Source organism: Eleutherodactylus coqui, chromosome 1 (genome assembly GCF_035609145.1).
Source record: "Eleutherodactylus coqui strain aEleCoq1 chromosome 1, aEleCoq1.hap1, whole genome shotgun sequence".
Lineage (NCBI taxonomy): Eukaryota > Metazoa > Chordata > Amphibia > Anura > Eleutherodactylidae > Eleutherodactylus > Eleutherodactylus coqui.
In genome coordinates this window covers 341,064,755-341,090,364 of record NC_089837.1, presented here as the reverse complement: position 1 = coordinate 341,090,364, position 25,610 = coordinate 341,064,755, and the positions used below count along the sequence as shown (strand labels likewise).

General features: G+C 43.7%; 1 protein-coding gene across 2 annotated transcripts in view; it reads left to right on the top strand.

Annotated features, from left to right (window-relative positions):
- RPH3AL (rabphilin 3A like (without C2 domains)) overlaps positions 1–25,610 on the top strand; it is a 321,117-nt gene that overhangs the window by 183,093 nt on the left and 112,414 nt on the right. The gene's annotated exons all lie outside the window — the stretch shown is intronic.

Genomic DNA, 25,610 nt, shown 5'->3' with positions numbered 1-25,610 from the left:
ACAGCCTTCAATCAGAATGTTTTCAGACGTCAGACAGTGGATTGGAAAGCGTTAATCCTCAGGGGATGCATGTTTTTATGTCCCTGAGGATTAAAGCCCACAAAGCCAGGACATAAAAAGTTAAATGCTGTCCATTCGCAGGAATTGCAAAGAGGCAGCGTTTCAATATGCAGCCATTCAAGGGCTGCTCATGAAATGTGGATACAGGGAATTATTTCTCCTGCATTTTATACACCTCTCCAGTTGCAGTTCCATGCAGGCGTGAATGGAAGAATGAAAGTCCATGGACTTTCATGCCTACATTCATCGTGTGCTACGCACGGGAAATATGCGTGTGTAATACAGGGTGTGACAATACACCTGTGTAAATGAGCCTTTCGAAAGAGACTCATGTCACATTATATAGTTAATAAATACCATTTATATATGTCCACTCTATGTTGCCATTATTTTGTAAATGTCCTATAACTTATGTTGGCTGTCAGAAAGTTTATAAATATATGGGCAATTTTTCTAACATTTTTAAGGGACTAATTTAATTCTGAAGTGATTTTGAGAGGCCTGTATACTAGAAAACACTATATATCACCCCATTTTAAAAACAGGACCCCTCAAAGTTTTCATTTGTCTTGCAGATTTTTGATTGCATTTTTGACTGCATTTTTTCTGTAATGCAGCAGGAGTTAGCAGATCAACACATCTCAATATTTAGTACCCAGAATCTGCAGTTTTCAGAAAGATTCTACATGTGGCTCTAGTTTGCAACATGATTCAAACACAGGCCCCTGAAATTAAGGAGTACCTTGTCTACTATGGGACCTCCCTTTTATTGGGACATTTTCCAGGCACCTTTTTAGGTTTGCAGAGGCCTTGTAGTATCAAGAAATATGAAACGCCCGTTAAAAAACTTTTTGTTAACTTCACCCTTCAATGAATTCATAAAAGGGTATATTGGGCTGTGAAAATTAATAATTGCAGTAAAAAAAAATTGGTTTGGTAATTTTTCATTTTTGAAAAGGTGCAATATTAGAAAAAGACATCCCACAATTTGTTACGCAATTTCTCCAGGGTATGGAAATGTCCCATATGTCGATGTAAACTGCTGTTTGCACACATGACAGGGTTTAGAAGGTAAGGAGTGTTATCTGGCTTTTGGGGCACAGATTTTGCTGGAATAATTTTTGGATGCCATGTCGCATTTTAAAATCTCCGAAGTACGCAGAACAGTTAACCACCATAAAAGTGACTTCCATTTTAGAAACCAGACCACTCAAGGAATTCATCAAGGGGGTATAGTCATGAATATGAAAAATTATAATGCTTTTCAAAAGCACATAGGTTATGCTATCTTCACAACAGCTTTTATGTAAAAAAGCGTCACATTTGTGCTACCCTATTTCTCAGTGACTTTGGAAATGCCTCATGTCATAAACTGCTGTTTAGTAACTTTTGCAAGGTCTGGGAAACTCCCACAAAAGTGGCCGCATCTTAGAAACTACAGCCTTTAGTTTTCATCTTTGGGTATAAGAAGTAGAAGTTTTGTTTGGAGTCTTACTGGTATGTCAGTTTATAATGTGAGCTATGTCACATATGGGAACTATGTGGAGTGCCATCTGGGCTTTAGAATTTTTGGGCAGTGAGGGAGGAAAAACAGTAATTCCGTCATTGTTGTGCTGGTTTAGTTTTTATTGCATTCACTGCATTCTATAAATGGCATGTTAACTTTATTCTGCATGTTCAGGATTACGGGGATACTAAGTTTTATATAGTTTTTTTGCTTTACCATTTCTCAATTTAAAAAATGTATTACGGTATTCAGAGAACCCTATTTTTTTTCTTCTATCTACGATGCTGTGTGAGGGCTGACGTTTTAGTCAGTACCATTCATGTACAGACAACTTTTTTAATCACTTTTTTTTCGCAGTTTTAGGACCAAGCTGTTCAAAAAAACTGCGGCTCCGAGGTTTGTTTTTTTTTTTTTTTTGCACGCCGTTCACAATGATATAAATGTTATCCTTATTCCATTCCCGAAAATTGGAATGTCTAGAGTGAATTCATTGGATTTACAGTGATTCCAATGGAAATAATTGCCTCTAGTTTCATTGGTTTGGCCGATTGCTTTCAGACAGATTACAAACAAAACTAGAGGTTTGACTGTAACCTTAAAGGGGTTGTCCAGCCATAAACATTACATTTCATTACTTCTGTTTGCCCATTTCCATGCACTTTGTAATATACATTGTGCATGGAAAATGATGCAAACAGAAGTTATTGACTTACCTGTAGGGGTGCCCCCCCCCCCCCCTGTGTTGCTCCTCCGTCGTCCATGGTTACGACAAGTCTTCTGTTCTTCTTGTCGGGCCGGCTCCAGGTCTTGACGGGACGTCGGGGACGCGCTTCTTGCTTCCTGCTTCTTCTGCACATGCGCAGTAGAGAGTAAAGCTTCAGATGCTGAGAAGCTCTGGTCTGCCTGCAGGGGACGCGCGGCTGCTGGATCTTCATCTTCATCTGTCAGGTAAGCATCTTAGCGGAGGGCTTGGATGGGGGGGCCAGGGCCCGGAGGGGATCTGGAGGTGGCCGGACTGTCAGATGCCGGGGAGGGGGGGGTGGGGGTGCTGGAGGTGGCCGGACTGTCAGATGCTGCGGGGGGTGCGGGAGTCGGCGGGCCGGCTGTCACTTTGCGGAAGGGGGGGGGGGGGGGTAGTGGGAGTCGACGGGCCGGCTGTCACTTTGCGGGGGGGGGGGGGGGGGGGGGTGCCGGAGTCGGCGGATCGCTGTCACTTTGCGCAGGGGTAGGCTGGCGGGGGCTGGCGTGAGTCGGGCCAGCTGTCACTTTGCGTTGGGGGGGTTAGTCGGCGTTCGGGCTGTCACTTTGCTGGGGGGGTGCGGGCTGTCTTGTGGGGTGGGTGTGCGGTCACATAGCCTTCTGGCGGAGGTTAGTGTGGGGACACATAGACTTCTAATGGGGTGGGTGTGCGGACACAGACTTCTGGCGGAGGTGGGTGTGCGGACACAGACTTCTAATGGGGTGGGTGTGCGGTCACATAGACTTCTGGCGGAGGTGGGTGTGCGGTCACATAGACTTCTGGTGGAGGTGGGTGTGCGGTCACATAGACTTCTGACGGAGGTGGGTGTGCGGACACAGACTTCTAATGGGGTGGGTGTGCGGTCACATAGACTTCTGGCGGAGGTGGTTGTGCGGACACAGACTTCTAATGGGGTGGGTGTGTGGTCACATAGACTTCTGGCGGGGTGGGTGTGCGGTCACAGACTTCTGGCAGAGGTGGATGCAAGAGTGCACTTTGGGGGGGGGGACTGTGGGAGGGCATTGTGGGGGGAGGACTGTGGAGGGGCATGTGTGTGGTGGGGGCACTGAGGGGGTGTACTGTGGAGGGCGCTGTGGGGAGGTCATTGTGTGGGCACTTTGGGGGTGCATTGTGTGTGGACACTGAAGGGGGGACTGTGGGGGGGGGGCAGAGTGGAGGGGGCACTGTGTGTGGGCACTGGAGGGGGCACTGTGAGGGGGGGCATGTGTGTGTGTGTGTGTGTGTCATGCTTGGTGCTACTTTCAGTTTCAATAAGCAGAGGATCGCGATCCTCTGCTATTAAAAGTGCTGCTACAGATCACGATCTCCTGCTACTGCTGTGACAGCTGTTAGCAGGAGATTCCTTCATCTCCCCAGCATGTCCCCTCGTCACTGGAGGCTGTGACACTGCTGTCACAGTGTCCAGTGATGAGGAGACATGCCGGGGAGATGAAGGAATCTGCTAACAGCTGTCAGAGCAGTAGCAAGAGATCGCACTGCCCTCTAATTGCTTTGAATGGAGCCAGCCGGCTGTCGGCTCCATTCAAAGCAGTAAAGCATGCGTCTCCATGACGCCGGTCCTCCAGTCATGTGACCGGCATCGGGAGCGCGCACGCTGAGGAGAGAGAGGCAGCAGTGCATGATGGGAACTACCCAGTGGCGCCATCTTTAAAAAGTTCAGGCCAGCTTTTTTAAGGGGAAGAAAAGGAATAAAAAGGTGAGGAAAATATCGTTTTTTATGGGAAAGGCTGTTGTGTGTGATGCTTCTCCTCTACAGGGCATTCATGGGGGAAAAAAAATAGTTTTAGGGGCCGGACAACGCCTTTAATCTTTCTGTCTACGGAGCTTTTTTGAGGGCTTATTTTTTTGCAGGATGAGTTGGCATTTTCATTCGTACCATTTTAGGGTGCATACAACTTTTGAATCTATGTTTTTCTTTCTTGGGAGGCAGGATGATCCTTCTTTTTTTACAACATACATTATACATGGTAGATAATATGATCACTTTATAGTACAGGTCAATATCAATGTGGCAATACCATTTTAGTAGGTTGTTTTTTTAAATCTCTTTTCATATAATAATGGCAATTAGTGGCGATTAACACTTTATGCAAAAAGATCGCTAAAACTTTCAGTCATTTGAAAGATTATTTTTGCGTGTAAATGGGCCTGTAGTGACTGCTGATACATTTTTTTATGATTGTCACTAATGGACTTTAAACCTAAGCATATGCCCCTTTATGGTGGTGCAAAATGAGTGGCTCGTGCCGGAACGAGCCAGGGCTCAGATGTCTACCGACAATCAGGCTTCTCCTCTATCCCATAGGTGCTTAGAAACCTCAGATTCCGCCTGTTAAACCCCCTACATGTCACGATCAATAGCAATCAAAGCATGCAAGCAGGTGATGAGAAGGGACTGTTCTTGTCAACCCATTGGCACCCCGCAATGTGATTAAAAGGTACCAATGAGTTCCCATGGCAGGCATAGTCCTGTCAAAGACCTGTGTGTCTGCCATGTAAGTCAGCCTATCAGACACTGGCTCCGGCAGAGTCTAGTAGGCTGCTGCCATAGACATAGTACAGTGCATTACATAAATAGTACACTGTAGTATGCTATCAATTGAACAATAGCATCTTCAAGCCCTCTTGAGAGATTAAAAAGTGCTGTTAACAAAAGTTCAATAAAGTTTCATTTAGAAACAAAACTAAAAAATACAGAATTTTCACCACAAAAACACTTTAAATGGGAAAAATACAAAAAATTTACATAATAGATATTGCCATGCTCATAATGACCTGAACAATTATTTTGTTATTTATCACACATAGTGAATGATGTAAAATATAGTTTTTAAAAATGCTAGAATTGCAGTGCCTCACTCAAAAAACACAATAGCAGTGATCACTAAAGGCCCTTTTACACACAATGATTATTGCTCAAAATTCGCTCAAAAGCCATCTTTTAAGCAATAATCGCTGTGTGTAAATGTGCCCCTCTTTTTCATGATTTTCAGTTTGGCATAAAATCCATTGTTCGGCAGAAGAGCTGGTAAGAAGGACCGCACGCTGTGTTCTGCCCGGGTAACGCTGATTACATTGTCTCAGCTGTCAGTCCCACGGCAGAACAAAGGGAACAGAGAACAGACCGCCTCCTGTTTTCTGAATATAGCTCTTGGCGACTCACACGCATTAATAAGCTACTAATTGGTACTAATAGGAATTAGTACCAATTAGTAGTTTATGCAAAATAATCGCTCAAAAGCCATCTTTTGAGTTATGATCTTTGTGTGTAAACGGGCCTTAAGTTACGTATGCCCCAAAATTGTATCCGTAAAATCTACAACTCTTTCCACAAAGAAACAAAAATGTGCTTATGCCGCTGATTGTCCTTGTGTTACCTGGAAGCTAGGTGAGCAACTCTGCTACAAAACCACAGTAATAAGCTTTGGCAGTGTCTCTATAGTGTATACCACCAACCAAACAAACAAATGGTAAGACAGCTCCACCTAGTCAGTGTCTCCTTCGTAGGACACATGCATGGAGTTGCTACAACAGGCTGTAGGTGATAGTAGGCGGAAGAGAGTGTTAAACGTTATTACAGCATGTTAAAAAGCAAATGCACTTTCTGGACGCTAGCAGTGTTAAACCTTACTGGCATAGGCTTTTGGCACAGTACATTTTTCGGCAGAATAGCCTGGGTAGTGACATTTCCTAAAGGTTCTATTTTATTTAATCTGATATAAACACTTTCTTCACATTTATTGGTTATGCAATAAATGAGATAATAAGAGATTATTCAGCAGAAGCTGTAAAGTTAAGTACACTTATGATTTTCACTTACTGCTACACACTGCTAAATCAGAAGTAAAAAGGATTCTAGGGCATTTTTAAACCTTCCTACATTTCTTTGGAAGTTCGCATGTGGTGTATGCATATTCATGTCATACCCATGAATTTGCTAATATACTTCATATTTGCAGATTTAGCCACTAGGTGGAGCACTTTTACTTACAGTAGATGTACGGTAACTTTGTATATGTTGGTCAACACTACCTGCAATCCTGCAAGCTGGTTTCGCATATTTTTAGATGATAGAAATGGTCTAAGGATTTTTTTTTTTAATAAATGGAAGGTTTTTATGTATTTTACAGCAAAACACAATGTATATTGAATAAATAATGCGTAGAAATTAGTGATTGTTTTACATATATATTTACAATGCAGCAAATCATAACTACATGGAAAGGGGTTTATAAAATGCCAATTATACACATACATCCATTGGAGAGGTCTTTTTTTTTTTTAATCTTTTATTTTCTGAAGACTCTAGAGAATAACTGCACAGAAACCTTCCCTATTGATGACATGTCACCTAGCACCGCAGTCATGCTGTATTTTTGCCCATGTGTCATGCCCACTGCTAGAGACGAGCACCTACCATCCAACTGAGCCAAGACCGTATAAGAAATCTAGAGAACTGAATTTGCAGAGGTTTGGTCAATGGCTTATGCATAAAGAAAAGCACAATTGGCTAATTTGTAAGAATGATTAATTGAAATGCAAAAAATGTATGACATTAAAAAAATTTAGGCCCTCATCAATCCCAGAGGCTACCTCTAAGGCTTCATGTCCACTAGGAAATTCGGGCCCGCGCAGAATCTCCATGCAGAATCCTGCAGCGGGTCCATCCTTTCCCAGGGACATGAGGCCTGAAAATAGAACTTTCTTACCAGTCCGGACGCTGCGGTTCCTGTCCGTCGCGGCCGGATCTTCTTTCTCTGTGCCCAGCAGATGCGCTCAGCACGCCGGCAGTGTGCCGCACACATGCGCTGTGCACTCTTTTTTTTTTTTTTTTTCTTTTTTTCTCTCTGAACTCCTGCTCTCCCGTGCTGGAGATCAGAGATTCAGCTGCCTGTGTACCGCGGGACCGGACGGCTTCCATAGGCCCCTATGGAAGCCTGCGGGAGCCCCGCAGAAAATGGAGCATGCTGCGTTTTCTCTCACGTGCGTGAAAAAACGCAAATCCATTAAAATGCCATCCGCGGGTGCAAATCACAATTTAATTGCCCGCGGATGGCTAATGGATGGCTATGGGCAAAAATCAAATGTGGATTCCGCAGCGGAGTCCGCAATTGGATTTTGCCAGTGGACATGAGGCCTAAAACTTGCCATACATTTAAGAGCTTGATAATCAGAGAAAACTAAAGGTCCATTTACACACAAAGATGGTTGCTCAAAATTCATCAGAAACTGACAGTTTTGAGCGGTCATTTTGCATTAGGTTCTAATGGGCTAAGCAGCCCATTAATAACTAACTAGCTTCATTTGCATGTATTTAGAGAACAGCAGCTGGTCTGTTCTCTAAATACACCACTTTTGTTCTGCTGTGGGCTGCCGGCTGCATACAATACTATCAGCGCTGCCCATGGAGAACACAGCGTGCGTTCCCTCTTATCAGAGATGACGGCTTTTATGCTGAGCTGAACTCAGCTATGGACAAAAAATGCACAGTAAGTGCACGATGGGGTACACATTTACACGAAACGGCTATCGCTCAAAAGCCGTCATTTGGACGAATTTTAAGCGATAATCGTTGCATGTAAATCGGCCTTTAGTAACTTCAGAAGCAGCCGCTCACTACACCAGGGATCCGTCCACATGCTAAGTGGAGTAGAGAAAGAAGGAAGACTGACCATGTATGACCACCTTAGAACAGTTACTAGGGGGATACAATAGAAACAGTCTAACATTAGTCCTAGAATATCTGGGGATATAAGCATTTGTTTGTATTTCAACATATTTTATTGGTTTTATGTTGCATATATAACATTACTTTAACATATTATGAAAGTGGTGTGATATACACATCACCGGCTTAATGCTGCAACTAATAAAGAAGAAACAAGAAAAACATTATGAAAAGCAATATGCTAATGTGTGCGTTATATTCTGATAGTTGACAGACAAGGGGAGGTATGATATACGGGGAGGGCGGGGAAAGGGGGGGTGTCGAGGGGGGGGATCCAGGTTAGTGCCTTTTGGTTGTCCCACTACTCGAGGTATGAGTTGGCTACTCACAGTTACCGTCTTGTAGCCACCTGGTGATTAGAGGAGAGTTACGTGCGTCTATCCAGACTGCCCAGGTGCGGTAGAAATTCTCTGCTCCGGTTGTGTCTTCCTGTGATCTTATTCTCTCTAATCTTTCGATCTCGTCTAAGGCCCCCACCCATGCGCATCTAGGGATTTCTGTGTCCTTTTTCCAGAATCTGGGTATCACTTGCCTCGTGGCCATAATGAAAAATTTCAGCAGGCCTTTTTTGAGTGAGTGGGCGCCTAGTGGAGGGAAGGATAGAAGTGCCACCTCAGGTGTCAGGGTCAGTGATTCCCTGCACACTTTCTCGTATAATTTTCTCATGTCTCGCCAGATGGGTCTGATCATGGGGCACTCCCACCATATATGTAGCATCGAGCCCACTTCCCTGTTGCATCGCCAGCACATATTTGAAGCCGATGGGAATAGGGCGTGGAGCCTCTCTGGTGTCATGTACCATCTTGACAAAATCTTAAAGTTCAGCTCCTGCAGCCTACTTGCCACCGACATCTTATGGGTGTGCTGGAAAGCTTTGCTCCAGAGCTCTCCGGGAAAGGATCTACCCAGGACCTCTTCCCATGCGGCAACCCACCTGGGGGTGTGACCACCCAGCTTCTCCTCCAGTAGCTGGCTATATAATATTGACACGGTATGCTTGGGCGCCTCCCCTCTGCTGCATAGTTCCTCAAACGGGGTAAAGTTTAGGCTCCACCCCCGTTCCGGCCTCACTTTTCCTAGGTAGCTACGAACCTGCAAATATTGCATCCATGAGCCCGGGGGAATTCCTCCTGTCCCCTGTATAGTCGCCAGGTCTCGTATGCCCCGGGCGTCCACCACCTCCCCTATCCTAGCTTCCGTTCCATTGGGTAGGAATCCCAGGCTACGAGTGCCCATTGTTGCTGGAATTTGTGGGTTTCCAGTTAAGGGGGTAAGGGGACCCGGAACCGTTGTCTGGCAGCCCCCCTTCCATGCCCCCAGCAGGGTGATCATCAGACCCGATGCCTCCGCCCTCTCCCAATTGACCCCCTTTGGGATCCAGAATGCTCCTTTTGGTGAGAAGGTGGTATTCTCGTTTTCGATTTGTACCCATAGTTTATCTGATTCGTGGTGGTGCAGGTCTAGTATTAGGGTTCCGATCGTGGCTTTGTGGTATAGATGTAGGTCAGGTAGGCCCACCCCTCCCTTTGTTTTTGGTTTGGATAGGCTTTTATGGCTGAGTCTTTTGGAGCCTCCCTTCCATATGAACCGGAGTATCAAACTTCTCAGCCTGTTGAAAAAGATTTTCGGGGGGTTACATGGTGCTGATTGGAAGATGTACAATATCCTAGGGAGGATATCCATCTTAACCGCACTCATCCTACCAAACCATGATAGCGAGCCTCTTGCCCAGCCCTCCATGTCCTTTTTCAGGGTCAGTAGCAGCGGCTTGTAGTTCAACTCAAACAGCTGGGTTGGGTCGGTTGGGATATGAATTCCCAAATACTTGAATGAATCGCTTCTCCATTGGAATGGGAAAGCTGCGGCCATATTGCTGACTTCCTGTTGTGGGATGGTAATATTTAGGACTACCGACTTCTGAGCATTTACCTTATAGTTGCTGAACTGGCCAAACGTAGCGAACTCCTGCATAATATTGGGGAAGCTGACGTGTGGTTCAGTGGCATATTACAGGAGGTCGTCTGCGTAAAGTGATAATTTGCGTTCCTCTCTACCAGTCTGTATTCCGCGTATTGAGGGGTTGTTCCTAATTGCGTTGGCTAATACTTCCATAACTATGATATATAATGTGGGGGACAGGGGACACCCCTGTCGTGTGCCGTTCCTAACCTCGAATGGAGTTGACAACTTACCATTGACCCTGACCTGTGCCGAGGGGCGATGATATAGGGCCATTATCTGATTTAAAGCTCTGGTGCCGAGTCCCACCCTACGGAGGGTCGCTTCGAGAAATTGCCAACTGATTCTGTCGAACGCTTTTTCAGCGTCGACAGAGAGGAGGCATAGAGGGGTTCTTTTCTTTCTTGCCCGGTCGATTAGGGCCAAGGTCTTTATGGAGTTGTCTCTCGCTTCTCTCCCTAAGACAAAGCCCACCTGGTCTCCGTGGATAATTCGGGGAATTGCGGGATTTAGCCTGTTTGCTATCATTTTTGAAAAGATTTTTAAGTCACAGTTGATGAGAGAAATTGGTCGGTAACTGCTGCACGACATGGGGTCCTTCCCGGGCTTGGGTATCAGGACTATGTGTGCCTGTAGGGCTTGGGACGGGAAGGGGCAGCCCCCTGAGACCTCGTTGAAGGCTTTCAGTAACATATCTGAAATCAGGTCTCCGCAAGTCTTATAGAATCTCGGGGAGTACCCGTCCGGGCTTTTCCCCGGTTTAATTTCTGAGAGTACGCGTTTGAGTTCCTCTGGCTCGAAATCTTTTTCCATGCCCTCGGATTCCTCTTGTGAGAGGGGCTCCGGGGCATGGGAGTCTAGGTACTCTGACAACGCCCGTGTATGTTTGCTCTCCGTTCCCGCCCCCGCCTCGCTTATGTTGTATAGTCTAGAGTAAAATGATCTGAATTCTCCCAATATTTCTTGCGGAGCGTGGACCCTCCCTCCTCTCGCTGAGTTAATGGAGTGTATGTGTGGGTGGGCCGTTCTTGGGTGTAATGCTCTGGCAAGCCAGCTACCACTCTTGTCCCCATATTCATAATATCCGGCTTTCAATTTATCTCTATTGCTTAGGGCTCTTTTATCTAGTATGTCCAGGATTTTGTTCCGGAGTTCCGATATCTCTGTTTGAAGGATAGCGGACGAGGCTGCTTTATTGGAGATTTCCTTTTCGTTAAGTTCCCTTATTAATTGAGTGAGGTGTGTGGTGTGGTCTTTTTTAATCGTAGCGCTGTGTGAGATAAAAACGCCTCTCAACACACATTTTAGGGTTTCCCACTTAATTGGGGCGCTAGTGGGGTCAAATACATGATCCCTTTAAAAATTTTCTATGGTCTTTCTAACATCCTGTACGCATGCCGTGTCTTTAAGTAGACTGTCATTAAGCCTCCAGGTATGGGTCCCCCTCTCAGTGTCCCCCGGGCCCAAGGATGCAAATACCGGGGAGTGGTCAGACCAGAGGAATATGTCCAAGGAGCACTTGGGGGCCCCGTCGAGCAGACCGTGTGATATAAATACGTAGTCAATCCTACTGTATGAATTGTGTGCCATGGAGTGAAAACTGTAGTCACGCTTACCCGGGTGGAGAATGCGCCATAGGTCGATTAGGTCCATACTTACAAGTATCCTCTGTACCTTGCGAATAGCTGCTTTGGTTAGCGTTGAGCGTCCCGTGGAGGAGTCTAGTCGGGGTTCCATGCACATGTTGAAATCACCGCCTAGCACGATCGGTGTTCCTTCTGCGAATTCTGCGAGTTCCCGGAGAGCTCTGGAAGCGAACCCCACCTGTCCCTGATTAGGAAAGTACAAATTGGCAAATGTAAAAATTTTGTTAGCCATGAGTATTTTTAGGAATATGTACCGCCCTTCTTCGTCCGACTTTTGAGCCAGCACCTCTGGGGCTATTGATTTATGGAAGGCTATAGAGGCCCCACAGGTTTTGTTCTCAGGGTGAGTAGAGTGGAACCATTTAGAATAATATTTGTTCCTGCTGCAGTCCGGCATGCCAGTTCGTGGCAAATGTGTTTCTTGGAGCATCGCTATCATCACTCCTTTCCTGTGGAGCCTGTATAGTACCTGGTTGCGTTTGTTGGGGCAATTAAGGCCCTTTACGTTAAAGGAGCATATCGTCAGGTTGGCCATTGCGACATGTTGGGGGTATCATTGGCGTGTGGTGAGTGTCTTGGTGCTTTATCATTCCTAAAGGCATAACCTGGTGCTGAGGAGGGTATGGACAACACATGAGGGTAGAGAGGGGGGAGGGGGAAAACATGGATCCACATGTGAACAGTGATAAGTAAACTACAATAAATTTTGCGTGCAGTCGTGGAAAACATTCTAACACTTATAGACGAACAACGTCTATGCAGCAGTGTGATGCTGCGGTCCCTAGTGCGGGTGACTGGGTGGGCCGAGACCAAGAGCCACGCCTCCCCACTCCACTTTTATCATGAAACATTATGATGGGCATCCAGACCCGTTTAAGATTGGGCTAAGAAGGGTAAGTGGATATGACAAGTTAAAGAGGGTGAATAAGTATATGTATGCATATTAGTATAGATGAAAGGAGAAGGAGTTTCTTATGTTAGAGGAAGACTGATAGGGTCCTTCGACTGCGAAGCCTGGAAGGCCTACTGTTAGGTGAGGGTGGAACATGCAAGAAATGATAGAGAAATATAGAGTACAAGAGGATGGCCTAAGTGCCCGGGGTCCTGGGATGAGCCTCCCAGGAGACTGCATATCTTTTTGGATATGTAATTAGCCAGTCCTCTTGTATCCATTTGAATAGTTCCTTTAGTGGTTTTCGTGTGTCGTTACAGTCCAAAGATTCTGTGTTAAGTTCTCTGGAACCTTGTTGAGGTCTGTGTCTTTGTTTGGTAAGTTCTTTGGGGTCTTCCCTCTGAAGTCATGGTTAGATGAAATCTCTTGTCCATTCATGACAGTCTCATTTAGGGCTTTCTCTTGATGGACGGGTTCTGTCTTCTTTATGTGGCTGTTTGCGCTTGTGGTTGACTACTTGCCATTGGCCCCTTGGGGGGGTGGGTGTCGGGGCGCTTGTTTTCTGCCACTCCGGTAGCGAGACCATTGGAAGTTTCAGCACTGTGAGGAACTTGGGTAGATCTCCCAGCGATCTAAATGTGACTGTCTCGTTCCCTGTGCCCGCTATCAATTGAAAGGGGTATCCCCATCTATACGGGATTTCTTTTTCTTTTAGTATTGTTAGTAAAGGCTTTAATGCTCGACGTTGTTGGAGTGTTCTGCTTGAGAGATCTGGCAGTATTAGGAGGTTTTTATCCTGGAATTTTATCGGGCCCTTGGATCTGATCTGGCGTAAGATCTCTTCTTTTTCTTTGTAGAAATGGATCCTACACACCACTTCTCTCGGTCTTTCCGGGTCTATTGATCTGGGGCCCAGCGCTCTATGTATCCTATCTATTTCAATTGGATCGTTCGGGGTTCTGTTCAGGAGGTCGCCGAAGCATTTCTGTGCCCACGCCTCCAGATGTTTGTTCTCGACTTCTTCTCCTAATCCCCTGATCCTCAAGTTGTTTCGCCTGTGGCGATTCTCTATATCGTCTAGTTGCGTCGCGAGCTCAGCGATTTGGCTGGCGTGTTCACTTAGTATGTCGTGGTGTTCATCTATCCGTTGGACTACTTGTTCTTGTGCCTCTTCCGTTTCCATAAGACGTTGTCCCATCTGGTGAATTTCTTTTTGTAATGATTCTAGGGCAGATTTCTGGGACGAGGCAAACTGAGCAAACATGTTATCCAGGTCACCTTTGGTTGGGATGGATCTGAGGTGCTCTTTCCAGTCCCAGTCATCTGGGTCAGGTTCCATTGATCTTGTCTGATTGCCGGTTTTGCCCTGGGGTTGGTGTGTGTTTCTGCTTATGGGATGTTTTTCTGTTCTCAGCCTGTCTTGTCGTGGAGAGTTAGTTGACGTGGTTATGTGGTGTCCTGCGCGTGCGGTGCTGTCTCCCAATTGAGGTGCGGATGTGCGCTGTGGTTCTCCTTTTCTTCCCTCCTGTCTTTTGGGTATTGCCCCTTCATGTATTCTCTGCGGGGGGGTCCACCAGTCAGGGTCTCTAGGGTGTTCTGTCTCTCTGCTTCCCTGGGGTCTAGGGGAGGGTCCAGGGGAGGCTGCCCACTCCTCTTCACTATCTTGTGGATAGTCTTGGGGCTTATGTGCCTGTTTCAGGGCCTCTGCGTACCCCCTCATGGGTGGCTCGGTGCCCCTGATGGAAGTGGGTGTCTGCTGGCTCATATTGGGGGATGGGGGGTGTGTATTATGCCCCCCTCCTGTACCTGGATCTTCTGCAGGCGATTCCCCGGCTGTGGCACCTCTCCCCGCTGCTCCCTCCGATGCGACGTCCCGTTTACCCCTCACTTCCGGTTTTGCGGCCGGGCAAGATGGCGGACGGACCCGCACTTCCGGTGGGACCTCCTCGCGCCGCTGCTCCGATGTCTCCGTCTCCCCGGCTGCTGGTTGCGGTGAGTACCTGCTGTCTTGCGTCTGTGGGGAGCCGGGACTAGCTGTCGCTCTCCCGCTGGTGCTGTCTGGAGGTCCGGAGCGTCGGCGCGCTCGTGCGCTTTCTTCCGGCGCCATCTCGTTCGGCCGGGCTGCCGGCACCGGCGGCGGGCTGGTGTGCGGCACCCCCTCCGGCGGTCCGGGTGGTGAGTGTTCGCTCCGGTCCGGGTCTTCTCCGTCCTCCGGCAGGTGTCTTCTCCCTCCTCTCTTTCCTGCCTGTTCTGCGGAGGGTCGTTTCCCGGTCTTCTCCTCCTGCAGCTTGCGGCGGTCACCGGCGGCCGTGATGAAGCGCTCCAGCGGGCCCAGATCATCTTCTCCGCTTCTTGGGACGCTGGTCCCCCTCTTCTTCTTGCCCATTTGTGGTCTTTGGGCTATGTTGTGTTCGGGTCTGGATGCTTTTTAGGTGTTTTTAGGAGTAGGGACGACGGAGCTCCGGCGGCATGCGACTCAGCTCCTCATGGTCCAGGCCACGCCCCCCCCCTAAGCATTTTTTTAATATGCGTAAATGCAAAAAAAGCTTATAATTTTGGACTGGATTTAACTATAAACAATATTTTTCATAGGACAAGCCCCTTAAAGGGAAATATGGAGTTTAGAAGTGTCACACTGTCCCACGAATTGAGAATGGTAAATCAATGGGTTACCACTGACTAGCCTTGACAATAATTTGAAAGCCTGGTGCTTTTCCATTGTAGCATCAAAACATTCCGTTTGCCATGACAATTTTGATTTGAGCTAAATAAAGAAAAAGGGATCCACTCCTAGTTGGAGAAATGTTCATATGTGGAGAATGTATGATTAGCATCGGCCAGCAAAAAGCAGCATGTAGTGTCTCAGACTACCAATGCATACTAATGCACAGTGTGCATCATGTAGTCAGCGGTGCAGCCATCTTTGTTTCGCCAGGATCGGAGGGTCGCTTTAATACACAAGATTTTATATAGTGGCTTCAGAAATTTTAATTTGATGAATGTAAAACTTTGTACCAAATTGTTCCCTGTGTATGTGGTTTCTTTGATGTTTATTAATATAAATGGGCCACCACTCACTTCATGGTATAATACACCCTATGTAAAAACATAGCTGCAAAGCCATAGAAGTGTGGCATGTGCAAGGTCGAGACATGCAGAAACTGAAATTTAGGGTTTGAAGAAAAGAAACATCTGTTCCCTGTTTTCATTTTATTAATTCTTTAAGCTGAATATCAAATAGAAATTAAAAAAATTAAAGTTTATAAGACTAATCTCAAAGGGTTTTCTAGGCTGATGATATTGATGACTTATCTTTAGGATAGGTCATCAATAGTTTATTAGCTGGGGTCCAATCAGCTGATCAGGTGGCTGCTGTGAGCACCACAACATACAGAACAGAATCTGTTAGGTCAGACCCTTATATAATGTGTTGCGCTGGTAATTGTAGGTGCATCTCTCATTGATTTCAATGAGAGCTGTGTCTGCAATTACCTGCGCTAGCCAATTCAGAAAGGTTGGAGCTACCGCGTTTCCCCGAAAATAGGTCCTACCCCGATAGTAAGACCTATCAGGTTTTCGGGGGAGGCAATGACAACACTGAATGGCTGTGATTGGCTCATCGAGCGCCGGCTGTGACTGGCTGCCGGCGCTCGATTAGCCAATCACAGCGCTCGCTTTGCTGGAGGCGGGGTATTCAAAGCGCTGTTGCCAGCAGAAGGCATCTGTGAGACGAGGAGGACGCCGCGGACCAGGTAAATAAAAGCCCCCCGAAAATAAGACACTATGCCCTTTTTGGGGCAAAGAAAAAAATAAGACTGTCTTATTTTCAGGAAAACACGGTATCTGCTTCCACTCCATGCCCCTGTGTGCTGTGACACTGACCTCTCCCAAGAGGTGGACCGCAGTTGATCAACTATTAATGACCTATCCTGAGGATAAGTCATCAGTAGAATTTGCCTGAAAAACCCTTTTAAGTATAAATCTTTGATAACAAGCAGAAATAGCCTTAAACCTTGTTCACATGGGCTGTAACCCTTCAAATCTACATCAGATTTTTCCAACGTGAATTTGACAGTATAAAGCAACCCTCCAGTCCTGAATAAATAAATATGGCTGCGCTGCTTCTCTGGCTACCTGATGCACACCATGCATTAGTATGCATCATTAGTCTAAAGGTTGCATTTACACAGTATAGTTATGGTAAAAAAAAATTGCTGAATCATTCAAATTTGAGCAATAATTGTTCAGTGTAAACACAGCCAAGGATCGAACAATGAACGATAGTTTACTTCTTTATTGTTCATCATTCAATTCATGCAAGCATGAAAATCATTGTTGGCTCGTTTGATAACGATTCAGTTTAAATACCGGTCTTCCAGTTTTTCTCAATCACTTACACAATGAATGAGAACGTTTCAGCAAGCAAACAATTTATCTACACACTAATGTACAGTGTGCATCACCATTTTTGTTTGTCCAGGACCAGAGGGCAACTTTAATCTGCAGCAGAACTCCAAGGCTGAGTCTTGGAGTTCTGCCACGAATATAGCCACTGTCAGGGGGTCAAATCTGCGTGCAGCAGCCTGAGGGTTTGCAGGAACTATGCCAAAAGCTGACTTCTCAATTCTTTTTTTTTCAGCAACGTGGATTTAAAAGATCTACATATAGAAAAAATACATGCCGTATGAACTATGGCGTGAATTTTCATAGCATTCAGTGGAATAATGCGGATTTTGCTGCAGATTTGCAATATCCATACCCAAATCTGATCTGAAATTCCACCGTTAGAACGAGATCATAAGCATCTGCACCTTTCGTGAGCAGAACTTGCCTCCATTAGATGCCCCTTTCATAAGGAGCAAGACTGGTAACTAGTGAAGTAACTGCAAAGTGACCTTGACTCGGGTATACCAGAGTCATTACCTGCTGTAGACCCTCCCATGACCTTCATAACCTACAATTTACCACCCCCCTACTTACTACTTCTCCATTAATTATAAACACTTCTTAACCCCTTAAGGACCAAGCTGTTTTGTACCTTAAGGACCAGACACTTTTAAGGGATTTTACTAGAGATGAGCAAGAATACTCGCTAAGGCACATTACTCCAGCGAGTAGTGCCTTAGCCGAGTATCTCCCCGCTCGTCTCTAAAGATTCGGGGGCCAGCGGGGAACGGCGGGGGAAAGCGGGGAGGAACGGAGGGGAGACCTTTCTCTCCCTCTCCCCCCCCCCCCCCCCCCGCAACTCACCTGTCACCCGCGCTGGCCCCCGAATCTTTAGGGACGAGCGGGGAGATACTCAGCTAAGGCACTACTCGCTCGAGTAATGTGCCTTAGCGAGTATACTCGCTCATCTCTAGATTTTACCACAATTATTTTTGCTGCATCACCCCCCCCCCCCCCCAACATATAGGGCTATTTTTAAAATATCATTTTTGCTTACTTTTCTTCCCGTTTTTTAGTTTTATTGGTCATAAAAATGATCTTTTTTTAACATTTATAGTTATTTTTTTAATTGATATATTTACGCAAAATAAAGCATTGGAACGCGTTTCTCATTTTGTTTTGGACATTTTGATATATAATATGTATGGTTTTGGATTACAGGACACATTCTGCAACAGTTTTGGTTGGCATCGGCTTTGGGTTATTTATTTTTTTGATGATTATATTTTTATTTTTTTCTGTAATTTTGTTTTACATATTTATTAGGGATGAGCGAGTATACTCGCTAAGGCACATTACTCGAGCGAGTAGTGCCTTAGCCGAGTATCTCCCCACTCGTCTCTAAAGATTCGGGGAGCGGCAGGGGAGAGCGGGAAGAAACGGAGGGGAGATCTCCCTCTTTTCCTCCCCGCTTCCCGCCGCGACTCACCTGTCACCCGCGCCGGCCCCCGAATCTTTAGGGATAAGCGGGGAGATACTCGGCTAAGGCCCTACTCGCTCGATGTATTTTTACTATCGGCTTGGATTAAAGCCCAGGACCAAGCATCGTAAATTTACTGTGCTTGGTCTTTAATGGGTTAATTTGGGATAATTTGGTGACGGCAGCCATTTTATTACAAACAATTTAACATATATTAATCCTTTTACCAAAACTCCTAAATTAATTTAGCCCATCACCATTTAAAGGTAAATATCTCAATTGCCTCCAGCCGCACTCCAACCAATTCGGAGACACCACTAGCCTTTACACGGCTATAAACTCCATCATCTCTGCAAGGACTCCCCCACCCCCCCTTGCTGTCAGAGCCAAGAAGCGCCAGACACCAACACACACCATCTAATGAGAGGGTGGAAGGTGGCTCTCCACATCCTGCCTCCCCTCTCAACCAAATTTATAACCGACTCCAAAGATCCCCCCCCACCCCCACCTGCCTACCTCTGCCATGACAAGTAAACATTCCAAACTCCAATTCTTCCCACCCCCCAACAAATAAACTTGTCATTTAATCCCCCCATTTAATAACAATTTTAATGAGCGGGAGGGTGGGACTTTCTTATCTTCCAGCTTGTTTTTCCTTCTCAGCTTTCACTTCTCCAAGAGAATCGCGCTCTTGTTTAGCTCCTCCTTTCCCCCCCACCTCCTCCCTTCCTTACAACTGTTAACCCTTTCCTACCCTTCCCTGCTAACCCTGTCATGTGGGCCTCCACTGATGGCCCCTGGCCTATTTTACGGCCTTTGCTTTAATGACACAGAGACAATCCAATAACTAAAATATACATTATAAAAGTGGCATAGAAGGCTATACAGTATTTCACCACCTTACCCCACCATACTTTATAGATTTCAACAAATCTCATAAATATAAAATTCAAAACTTTACGTCAAGACATTATATTTATACATTTTACTAGCTGATATACCCGGCTTCGCCCGAGTTAATTTGGTACTGGTGTTTATCTGGTGTTCACACGGAAAATCTTATGAAGTCGTGGTTACTTTAGAGATACTGAGAAAAAACAAATGTTCACCATTATGCATAGTTCTCTGCGTTACCCAGGAAACACGACATGGAGGTAACCATGCAACGATTCCGTTATATAAAATGACATCAGGAAGTGAGAGAATTAGATTACATACATAAAATTTGGACACTAATTATTTCGCGCTTAGAATTGAATAATCGAGTTGGGACCCATTACCTTTTCATATTTATGACATAATCAATGCTTGTGCCAAATTTCCCGTTTCTATGACACCGGAAAGCGAGAAAATTACATTCCGCACGTAAAATTTGGACGCTAATTCTTTTGCGCATAGAATTGAATAATGGAGTTGGGACCCTTGAGCTTTTCCTATTTATGACATAATCAATGCTCGTGCCAAATTTCACGTTTCTATGACACCGGAAAGTGAGAAAATTATATTCCATACGTAAAATTTGGACGCTAATTCTTTTGCGCATAGAATTGAATAATCGAGTTGGGACCTATTAGCTTTTCCTATTTATGACATAATCAATGCTCGTGCCAAATTTCCTGTTTCTATGACACCGGAAAGTGAGAAAATTACATTTCGCACGTAAAATTTGGACGCTAATTCTTTTGCGCATAGAATTGAATAATGGAGTTGGGACCCATTAGCTTTTCCTATTTATGACATAATCAATGCTCGTGCCAAATTTCCTGTTTCTATGACACCGGAAAGTGAAGAAATTACATTCCGCACGTAAAATTTGGAAGCTAATTCTTTTGCACTAGAATTGAATAATCGAGTTGGCACCTATAAACTTTTCCTATTTATGACATAATCAATGCTCGTGCCAAATTTCACGTTTCTATGACACCGGAAAGTGAGAAAATTACATTCCGTACGTAAAATTTGGACGCTAATTCTTTTGCGTATAGAATTGAATAATCGAGTTGGGACCCATTAGCTTTTCCTATTTATGACATAATCAATGCTTGTGCCAAATTTCCCGTTTCTATGACACTGGAAAGTGAAAAAATTACATTCCGTACGTAAAATTTCGACGCCAATTCTTTTGCACTAGAATTGAATAATCGAGTTGGGACCCAATTACTTTTCCTATTTTGGAGATAATCTATGCTTATGCCAAGTTTCCTGTTTCTATGACACCGGAAAGTGAAGAAATTACATTCTGCACGTAAAATTTGGACGCTAATTCTTTTGCGCATAGAATTAAATAATCAAGGTCGGGACCCATTAGCTTTTCCTATTTATGACATAATCAATGCTCGTGCCAAATTTCCCGTTTCTATGACCCCGGAAAGTGAAAAAATTAGATTCCGTACGAAAAATTTGGACACTAATTCTTTTGCGCATAGAATTGAATAATCGAGTTGTGACCTATTAACTTTTCCTATTTATGACATAATCAATGCCCGTGCCTATTTTAAGTTTCTATGACATTGGGAAGTGAGAGATTTAGATTATGTACGTTAAATTTCGACGCCAATTCTTTTGCGCTAGAATTGAATAATCGAGTTGGGACCCAATTACTTTTCCTATTTTGGAGATAATCTATGCTTATGCCAAGTTTCTTGTTTCTATGACACCGGAAAGTGAAGAAATTACATTCTGCACGTAAAATTTGGACGCTAATTCTTTTGCGCATAGAATTAAATAATCAAGGTCGGGACCCATTAGCTTTTCCTATTTATGACATAATCAATGCTCGTGCCAAATTTCCCGTTTCTATGACCCCGGAAAGTGAAAAAATTAGATTCCGTACGAAAAATTTGGACACTAATTCTTTTGCGCATAGAATTGAATAATCGAGTTGTGACCTATTAACTTTTCCTATTTATGACATAATCAATGCCCGTGCCTATTTTAAGTTTCTATGACATTGGGAAGTGAGAGATTTAGATTATGTACGTTAAATTTCGACGCCAATTCTTTTGCGCTAGAATTGAATAATCGAGTTGGGACCCAATTACTTTTCCTATTTTGGAGATAATCTATGCTTATGCCAAGTTTCTTGTTTCTATGACACCGGAAAGTGAAGAAATTACATTCTGCACGTAAAATTTGGACGCTAATTCTTTTGCGCATAGAATTAAATAATCAAGGTCGGGACCCATTAGCTTTTCCTATTTATGACATAATCAATGCTCGTGCCAAATTTCCCGTTTCTATGACACCGGAAAGTGAAAAAATTAGATTCCGTACGAAAAATTTGGACACTAATTCTTTTGCGCATAGAATTGAATAATCGAGTTGTGACCTATTAACTTTTCCTATTTATGACATAATCAATGCCCGTGCCTATTTTAAGTTTCTATGACATTGGGAAGTGAGAGATTTAGATTATGTACGTTAAATTTCGACGCCAATTCTTTTGCGCTAGAATTGAATAATCGAGTTGGGACCCAATTACTTTTCCTATTTTGGAGATAATCGATGCTTATGCCAAAATACATGTTTCTACGACATCGGGAAGTTGGAGAACTTTTGGCGAGTCAGTCAGTCAGTCAGTGAGTGAGTCAGTGAGGGCTTTCGTCTTTATATATATACTAGCTGATATACCCGGCTTCGCCCGAGTTAATTTGGTACTGGTGTTTATCTGGTGTTCACACGGAAAATCTTATAAAGTCGTGGTTACTTTAGAGATACCGGAAAAACATATGTTCACCATTTTGCATAGTTCTCTGCGTTATCCAGGAAACACCACGTGGAGGTAACCATGCGACGTTTCCTTTATATAAAATGACATCAGGAAGTGAGAGAATTCGATTACGTACATAAAATTTGGACACTAATTCTTTTGTGCATAGAATTGAATAATCGAGTTGGGACCCATTAACTTTTCATATTTATGACACAATCAATGCTCGTGCCAAATTTCATGTTTCTAAGACATTGGGAAGTGAGAGATTTAGATTATGTACGTAAAATTTGGACGCTAATTCTTTTGCGCATAGAATTGAATAATGGAGTTGGGACCCATTAGCTTTTCCTATTTATGACATAATCAATGCTCGTGCCAAATTTCCCGTTCCTATGATACCGGAAAGTGAGAAAATTACATTCCGTACATAAAATTTGGACGCTAATTCTTTTGCGCTAGAATTGAATAATCGAGTTGGGACCTATGAACTTTTCCTATTTATGACAATCAATGCTTGTGCCAAATTTCCTGTTTCTAAGACACCGGAAAGTGAAGAAATTACATTCCGCACGTAAAATTTGGACGCTAATTCTTTTGCGCATAGAATAGAATAATGGAGTTGGGACCCCTTAGCTTTTCCTATTTATGACATAATCCATGCTTGTGCCAAATTTCCCGTTTCTATGACACAGGAAAGCGAGAAAATTACATTCCGCACCTAAAATTTTGACGCCAATTCTTTTGCGCTAGAATTGAATAATCGAGTTGGGACCTATGAACTTTTCCTATTTATGACATCAATGCTCATGCCAAATTTCACGTTTCTATGACACCGGAAAGCGAGAAAATTAGATTCCGTACAGTAAAATTTGGACGCTAATTCTTTTGCGCATAGAATTGAATAATCGAGTTGGGACCCATTAACTTTTCCTATTTATGACATAATCAATGCTGGTGCCAAATTTCACGCTTCTATGACACCGGAAAGTGAGAAAATTACATTCCGTACGTAAAATTTGGACGCTAATTCTTTTGCGCATAGAATTGAATAATCGAGTTGGGACCTATTAACTTTTCCTATTTATGACATAATCAATGCGCGTGCCAAATTTTAAGCTTCTATGACATTGGGAAGTGAGATATTTAGATTCTGTATGCAAAATTTTGACGCCAATTCTTTTGCGCTAGAATTGAATAATCGAGTTGGGACCCAATTACTTTTCCTATTTTGGAGATAATCTTGTGCCAAAATTCATGTTTCTACAACATCGGGAAGTTGGAGAACTTTTGGCGAGTCAGTGAGTGAGTGAGTCAGTCAGTGAGGGCTTTCAGCTTTATATATATAGATAGATAAAACCTCATAAAAATACATTTAAAATTTTATCTGGTCAAAACTTATTGTCCTTGCTTCAGTTAGATTTCTTTAAAAAGCCAAAGAGCAAAATTACTAAATGCATTTCTAAAATGTTTTAATTCTTAAAGCCTTAACCCCTTAGTGACCAAGCCTGTTTGCGCCTTAATGACCAGGCCAAATTTTGCAAATCTGACATGTGTCACTTTAACATGGAAAAACACCAGAAAGGTTTTGCATATCCAAGCGATTCTGACATTGTTTTTTCGCCACATGTTGTGCTTCATTTAGGCGGAAAAAATAGACCGATAGAAATTGTGTTTATTTATTAAAAGCGCCAAAATTGGGAAAATTTTGAAAAAATCGTCATTTTTTCACATTTCCAACTGCAATATCTTAAATATGTGCAAACATAATATAGAAATTTTTGCTAAGATTTATATTTCCACCCGTTTACTTTATTTTGGGCGCACATTGGAAAAACTTTCGTTTTTTTTTAACTATTTAGGAGACGTACAAATTTAACATTACTTTTTAGCATTTTGAGGAACACTTTGTTTTCCTATACCAAGCCGAGATTGGAAAGGCTCATGAGTGTCAGAATAATAGATACCCCCCCAAATGACCTCATTTTAAAAACTACACCCCTTAATGTATTCACTGAGGGGTGTCATGAGTATTTTGACCCCACAGTTTTTTTTCAGGAATTAATTCAATTTAGAGGAGAAAAAGTAAAATTTCATATTTTTGCAAATCTGTCATTTTAAAGACATAATTTTTTCCTATAGTTTACATGAAAATCAGGATTTACACCCCAAAATGGATACCCCTATTTCTGCCGTGTTCAGAAATATACCCATTGTGGCCCTATTGTTATATCTGAGTCCACAACGGGGCCCAAAATGAAAGGAGTAGTCAGTGTCTTTCAAAACAGAAATTTTGCTTGAAGTCCTTTTAGGCCCCATAGCACACATGTAGAGTTCTTGAGCGCCCAAAACCATAGAAAACCCCCACAAATGACCCCATTTTGAAAACTAGACCCCTTAAGGAATTTATCTAGGGGTGTACTGCATATTTTGACCCCACAGTTTTTGAATGAATTCAAACCAAGCAAAAGGAAAAAATTGTGATTTTCGTTTTTTCGGCAATTCTGTCATTTTAAAAACAGCTTTTTTTGTACAGCACACATATGAAGGAAGACTTGCACCCAAAAATGGATACCCCTGTTTGTCCCGTGTTCAGAGACATACCCATTGTGGCCCTAATCTTATGTCTGGATACACAACGGAGCCCAAAATGAAAGGAGCGACCGGTGGCTTTCGGAACACAAATTTTGCTTGAAGTCCTTTTAGGCCCCATTGCCCACTTGTAGAGTTCTTGAGCGCCCAAAACCATAGAGAACCCCCACAAATGACCCCATTTTGAAAACTAGACTCCTTAACGAATTTATCTAAGGGTGTACTGCGCATTTTGACCCCACAGTTTTTGAATAAATTCAAGCAAAGCAAAAGGAAAAAATTAGGATTTTTGTTTTTTTGGCAATTCTGTCATTTTAAAAACAGCTTTTTTTGTACAGCACACATATGAAGGAAGACTTACACCCCAAAATGGATACCCCTGTTTGTGCTGTTTTCAGAAATATACCCATTGTGGCCCTAATCTTATTTCCGCATGCACAACGGGGCCCAAAATAAAAGGAGTAATCGGTGGCTTTCAGAACATAGATTTTGCTTGAAGTCCTTTTAGGCCCCATTGCCCACTTGTAGAGTTCTTGAGCGCCCAAAACCATATAGAACCCCCACAAATGACCCCATTTTGAAAACTAGACCCCTTAACGAATTTATCTAGGGATGTACTGCATATTTTGACCCCACAGTTTTTGAATAAATTTAAGCAAAGCAAAAGGAAAAAAATAGGATTTTCATTTTTTGGGCTATTGTGTCAATTTAAAAACAGTTTTTTTTGTACAGCACACATATAAATGAAGGCTTTCACCCCAAAATGGATACCCCTGTTTGTCCCGTGTTCAGAAACATACCCATTGTGGCCCTAATAGACTTACAGGACCCATGGCTAGGCCTACAATGAAAGGAATACCCGTTGGATTTCAGGGTACAGCTGAATAAATT